Source organism: Coturnix japonica, chromosome 2, assembly GCF_054131305.1.
Source record: "Coturnix japonica strain WE chromosome 2, WE-NBRP24, whole genome shotgun sequence".
NCBI classification, from domain to species: Eukaryota; Metazoa; Chordata; class Aves; order Galliformes; family Phasianidae; genus Coturnix; species Coturnix japonica.
This window is the reverse complement of record NC_140664.1, coordinates 72,558,283-72,564,897: the sequence shown is the minus strand read 5'-3', so window position 1 is coordinate 72,564,897 and position 6,615 is coordinate 72,558,283. Positions and strand designations below refer to the sequence as shown.

The 6,615-nt window shown below is 42.3% G+C and overlaps 1 long non-coding RNA gene across 1 annotated transcript in view; it reads right to left on the bottom strand.

Moving 5' to 3' along the window:
* Positions 1–302: 302 nt before the first annotated feature.
* The window catches only part of LOC116652909 (uncharacterized), a 45,783-nt gene continuing 39,470 nt past the window's right edge, over positions 303–6,615 (bottom strand). Inside the window, exon 4 of the long non-coding RNA XR_004306115.2 lies at positions 303–492. This is a non-coding gene — a long non-coding RNA (uncharacterized LOC116652909). The remainder of the gene's footprint in view (positions 493–6,615) is intronic.

Here is a 6,615-nt window from a genome sequence, read left to right as displayed (position 1 = left end):
ATAAGAATCAGTAAAGTAAATGCTATATACAGAGGTATTAGGACAGAAGTAACTGGTGCTACTTTTTAGCCAGGATGCTAGATTGGAGGCATGAAATCAGAGTTCTTCTCTCAGCCTGACAAAGGCAAGTCATTGTACTTTTGTGCGTCAAACAGGGAGGGAGTCCTGTTCTAAAAATGCTTATAATGAAATTGTCTCCTTCCAGAGAGGGCATGGAAATCATCTGACGTGAAGGGTAGCATCTAAATATTAAAGCATATTATAATTATGCAGTAATACTAGGGTAGGACTTAGGCTGATGTCCTGGGTAACAGAAAGATGCCATTGGTCCCAGGTTTCTGATTTAAATATTTTGATGGTCAAATGTCAAACATTAGAAGTACATACAAGTACTTCTAAATGAACTGCAGCCAAAGAAGTTACAAAGAAAATACCTGTGGTAAAATCCAAAGAAAAATCCCACTGCAGAATCCAGCAATTGATCAAAATATTCTAGAAGAGAGCAAAGTAAAATCAATTAGGTAGGCTGGGAATTACCAAGTGAGTGTTTAACTCCAACTGTAAAACAGAGACTAGGAGTAGCAAATTTAACCCCTGTGTGGGTCTTAAGCACTCAACACAGGGGACTTCTGTCATTCTGCACTAGATTAAAGACTTCACATAAGCATGTCTGCTGGTAGGTATTTCTGGTTTCAGTCCCTAGTAAGAGACTAACTGCCAGAGTTTACAGAGAGCAGCTCTGCCTGGAAGTGTGGGGTAGACTTGCTTGTGGTGGGACACACTGGAAACAAGTGATGCCCAACAGGCAGTGTGCTGTGCCTCTTAGGTATATGAAAGCCTTGCTTCAGTCCCTGATGTATCAAAAAGGTTGGTGATGCATCTCTAGTGACCCAGGTGTGTTAGTAGGTATGGGCTGGGATGAAGATGGTAGAGTTGTGTTCTTGAGCTGTGAATAGAAAACTGAGGAGATGTGCCCAAGCTAGGAGTTGCAGTTATAGCAGTTATCATAGCGTTCTGTTAATGGAAGTGATTGATGGTAGCCTTGTACTAACATGTGTCATGGCCCCCTTTACAATCTCACTTGCAGGCCTGCAGGCAGGTGCCTGCATGCAGAAGCTGATGAGTGCATTCAGCTCTGCTTTACAAAAATCTGGTGCAGTTATTTGGTTCCTGCTAAACTGAAAATGCAGGTTTCCCTGAGCAAAGCTTTGAGAGTGGTATGTTTTAGAGACCACAAGAGAACGTTAAGATACAAGGACAGTCCCTCTTAACATTCTGCTATTAAACCCAAAGTTAAACCCAAAGTTGTTTTCTAGAATATTATCATCTTCCTGTCTATTGTGGTGAGATTTTGATTCTTTTGTTAAAATCTAGCTTGCTCGTAACTGCCATCCCTCTTAAACTCTTAAAACTTCTTGTTCAGATATGTTTTATTTCAGTGTTCATTTTAATTGCATTCTGAGGTTACCTGACAGTCGTTGCTTGACTCGTCCTGGCACCTACACAAAGGCCCCACCTACAGCTGAGGTATGAGGGAAAACAGAGTATAACCTGATTCCATTGCTATGGGCTCATGTGAAAACTGTGCTGCAGCTGTTTTGCAATATTTGACAAAACATGAGTTGCAAGAAGGAAAAGATCCATTAACTTTATAAACAGGGTTTCTTTGCTCTTTTTCTTTTCTTAATAGCAATATATAGGAATTGGAAGTAGGGAAGCATTATACTGCCCTACAGTCAGCTATCCTCTATCTCAAAGATGCCTATATTCTCATTTTCAGAGATCTGAAGTCATTTCAAAATAAAGACTTATCACAAATACACCTGCAATAAAAATGCTGAGTGAAGTCAAATCCATTCTGCGACAGAGGCATCCTAGATTCTGTGTTTTGCAGGTTTGCCTTTCCTTCCGGTAATTGTTTTATTCTATGACTGGTTTTCTCTTGTCTAGGTGCAATATCCATTGGCATTGCCTGTTTTCTGACACCAAATTGACTTAGACTTGAAGTAACCTGTCCTACAAGGCCTCCTTTTGCTTCCTGGAGCCTCAGTAGAGGACTGCCCTAGTTTTTGGAACATCCAAAATCTGTTATCTTGGACACTGAGTCATTTTAAAGAAGAGGTAGGTACACTATACTGAAAGCTTTAGATACTGCAGACTGTATTTTATCCTTCCTGGCGCTGGAGACATTTTATAGATCACTTAGTCTCTTAGCCTTTAAAACATATCTTGGTCATATTTTTAAGCTTTGCTTCACTGTGAGGGTAAGACATATACTTTTGTTTTGTCTAATTAGCACTTTAAAAATAATACTTAATTTTTTAAAAATGAAATATAAGTCCATAAACATTGTATGACTTGGTAGGACCATGACAACCAATGAGACTATTTACTTGCTACATAGTCAAAACATCTCCAAGCGCATACGGGCCTTTCAAATCTACCCATCACCAACCTGTGGGTAGCTTTCATTCTTTTTACATTGTGTGCTAGGCAGAAGAAAGAGAAAGTTTAGGAAACGTTATTGCTTCATGCAGTATCTTAATATACATCTACCACCCACTGTGCATATCTAATGCACTATCTACCACCTAGAATAGCCTGATATTGCACCATAACAAAATTCAGCAGCAGTTTGGAAGAAGAAAGTAGCTTTTCATCTTGTGAGTAGGCCTATGTCTCCCTGTCTCCACCAGGCAAATCCACTGAAGCACTATTTCCCCTGCCAGCACTGAGGTGTTCAGGTTCTGTTAATTTATACTTATCATTACTGGACCAATTCATTCAGATCATCTTTCCGTGATTCAAAGCATAGGTTTTTCCCCGAGATGCTTCCATTCCCTGCACCTCCACTAACTTCTGCAGAAGACCATCTGTATGACTGAAAAGAAGCTGTACGTACAACTGGCAAAACTGAAATTAGGCCATGCAGACTCATCTGTGCTGTCAGACTCACTGTTTATGCTTGCAGTTGCCCTTATAAACCGTAGTTACAATTGTTCCAAAATTAAGCATGATATTTTGCTCCAGGTAGCAACTTGATGTGAAAGGCTTGGCAGGTGATTAGTTAATAATATCACTTAATCTGTTTCAGAATACTGTCAGCAGCTAAAAGTGCCTATTGCGAAGTAGCTGCTCTAAGGATGCTTAATCTCTTTGTAAAACGCTTTTGAGATCTACTGATGAAAGTTAGGTGGTATTACTATTGTTGTTGTTGTGTCATAAATCTGGGTGTATGCTACAGAATATTTTCTCTGAGTACTCACTTCAATTTGGATTTTAAACAGACCGTTGTAGCCAACATGTATTACTTTCAAACCTGCTTTCACAAATTTTGCTGGGTGTAGAGGCTGTATGTATTAAGCCTGAATTTTACAAGCACTAACTCTGTGAGTTTGATAGCTGAAATACTGCTGTTTTATGAATGCTAAGATAACAGATAGGTCTTTACACAGGGAGGTATAGCAAACAAGTAGGTGGATAAATCTACCTGCTGAGTTTTTCAGTCAGAGACAAACTCAAGGCAAACAAACTCCTGGGTTAAAGGTAGGTAAAAACATTTGCTAGTCTGCACCACTAATGGCAGGGCTTGTTGACCTTCCTGGAGCAGAGCTCATAAGAAAGTGTGAAGTCCTCATTTCACTTTGTGCTTTCCCTCACTGTGATCCCTGTCCATCTGGTGAATCAAATTTCAAGTTCTGCACATGCCAACATGGCAAAATGTTATAATTAGTCACATATTTCAAGTCTTTTGCTCTTTATGCAATAAAGAAGCAACCACAAGGAGTATGTTTACTGTGCATACACAAATACAAGGCCTAGAAACATGTGCTGATATTCTGGCTGGTTTCTGGCACTTCCTGCAACAAACTACTTTGAAGGGCAAAGTACAAGAGTAAGAAAGTGTTATGTACAAGTTTAGTGATGAATCACAGTTTATTGTATATAGGAGGATATGCAATATCTCTTAACCCCATTCTGAAGTTGCTAGGTGTTCCCATAATGATATGTATGAGCCACCTGGCATGCACCTAGAAGGACTGACATCTAGCTTTCAATGTAAAAGGCTGTCCTGCTCTAGTTTCTTCTGCTACTGAAGACCTAGTATGTCCTCTGGGACAAGAAGTCTTCCTTCCTCTTGTAATTGTTATTCTGACCCAAGCAGCGGTAAATGGGCAGCAGTAGTGTGAAAAATAGGACACAGTATATTGGATTTGAGTATTTGTATGCAGTACATTGGTTAATGGCTGGATCCAGGAACAGGTCTTTGTGATGTTGTTGAGGTAACTGAAACAACCTCACCAATTGGTGAGCCTTTGTTTCTGTTTTCAGTAATGTTCTTTAGTGCTAGGTGTGAAGAACCAATCTAATATCTTTGCACTACAACAGGATTTGCAGGAACAGTAGCAGAACACTTGATTGGTCCAATTTTTCCTGTGTTACCAGGCTACCTGCAAAGGTCCTGTAAATAAAGAAAATTGCACACAAAGAGATTGGAAACAACTACCAATCCTCAGCATAAGTAAGTGTCACCTCAGGGCTGCAGATATAGATTGCTCTTTGCACACCTCTCTGTTGCCTCAGTACTCCAAGTAAGGCCTTGCAGATAAGATTTCAGGGTCTTACAGTGACTGTCTGGAAAAAAGCATTGCAGCCTGCAGGGTGCAAAACCTAATCTTTATGTGTTTGTTATTTATGTGCATATTTACTACTAAGCTTTGCTGTGAGAATGTGGGCATTAAGTGCTCAAAATCTTTCCTGCATGAAGCAGCCCAGCAATGCGCAGCCTGAATGGATGGTGCTGTGAGGAAGAGCCTAGGGTTGCACTGAGTAACACTTCCCTGGGGAAGGCTGTTTACCACCATGATGTGTCACTGATGGAGGCAGGAGGTAGAAGGTGCCTGTTGTCCATACCCCACCCTAAGAATTCCCCCTGCCTCCCAGGCTCTTCCCTTTATTTCCACAGACACTTTTGGAGCCTGCTGGTAATGAAAATTCAAGATCTATCAAGACAAAATGAGAGGAACAACAAAGCAAAGAGGATGCCTCAGTGCTTACTCTCCTCTCAGTGGCTCTTCTGGGCTGTGGTTGACTGTATGAAAAAGCCCTGCTTCATTCCTGGGAACCAGAAGCTGTTTATGTGAGGGAGAGAAAACTATGCTAGTAGAGGATTAAAGATTTAATAGTCATAAAGTAAAACATGCTCTGTAATGAACTATCAACACTAATTGACTAGTTTCTGCTATTTTGACAATTGCCAGGTGTTCTGCAGCAGCATGATCTGCACCTGCCTGTGTTATTTCAGCAGCACAGAGGCTTTCCTCTCCACCAAGCTGCGTCTTGCACTGCAAATCTCCCCTGAAAAGGATTAGGAGCCGTTGTTCTTTGGCATGTTGCCATGTTTCAACAAGGCAAAGTGCAAGGTCTTACACCTGGGCTGGGACAATTCCCAGTCAAAGACTGTGCCATGGATGGATTGAGAGCTGCCCTATAGAGAAGGACTAGGGTACCAGTGTAGGAAAATTTGGACACGAGCAAGTGCGCACTTGCAGCCTGGAAAGCCATCCATATCCTGGGCTGTATCAAAGAAGCGTGACCAGCAGGACAAAGGAAGTGACTGTCCCCCTCTGCTCCACTTATGTGATACCCCCTCCTGCAGTACTGCATCCAGGTCTGGGGCCCCCAACAACAAAAAGGACACGGAGCTGTTGGAGCAGGTCTGGAGGAGGGCCACAAAAAAAAAGAGAAGTCCCTGGGGAGAGCTGAGAGCAGATTTCCAATATACAAGGAGAATATAACAGACAGATGGAGACACTTTTTACCAAGGCCTGAAGTGACAGGACGTGTCAGTGGTTTTGAATTGAAAGAAGGTGCATTTAGATTAGATGTAAGGATGGAAGGCTACATGGTGAGGGTGATCAAACACTGGAACAGGTTGCCCAGAGAAAATGTGAATGTTCCATCTCTAGAAATGTTCAGTCTCATTGGATGGGGCTCTGAGCAACTTGACCTGCTGAAAGATGCACCTGCCCAAAAGGTAGTGGATTAAACTAGATCACTTTTGAAGGATACTTCTAATCTAAGCCACTCCTCGCGCATGGTACACCAATGCCCATACATACTGCGCTTCCAAGGACTGGAGGACAAAATACAAAGAAGCTGTTGTCATATTCCTGGTATACTTGATGTCGCTGTTCCTAGAAGCTGAGGGTGCGGTCAGACAGCAGAGTTAGGCCAGTGTCACACCCTGCGGAGGCTGTCTGTCCCCATCCCTCCTGATTCCCGCACCAGCTCCAATGCATGTCTGTTTGCATAGATTGTTCAGCCCCATGCCCTGGCAATGGGCTGTTTTCCACCTCCTTGAGCTAGTTTCCTGCTGGCTTGAATTGCCTTATCGGCCTATCAGCCATGCGCCAGCAGGGAAGGGAGGTGGGCTAGTGTGGACCCACTCTCCTGCAGAGCCTCTGTCAGCCCAACCTCAGCATCGTGCCACACCCTCTGACACAGAAATGAACGACACTTCAGCTGTTCCCAAGATAGACATCTAGATAATAACAATAGACAATAAGAGCAGTGTACTGCTCACAAGCATTTTTGGCAGACAGAAGCAATGCG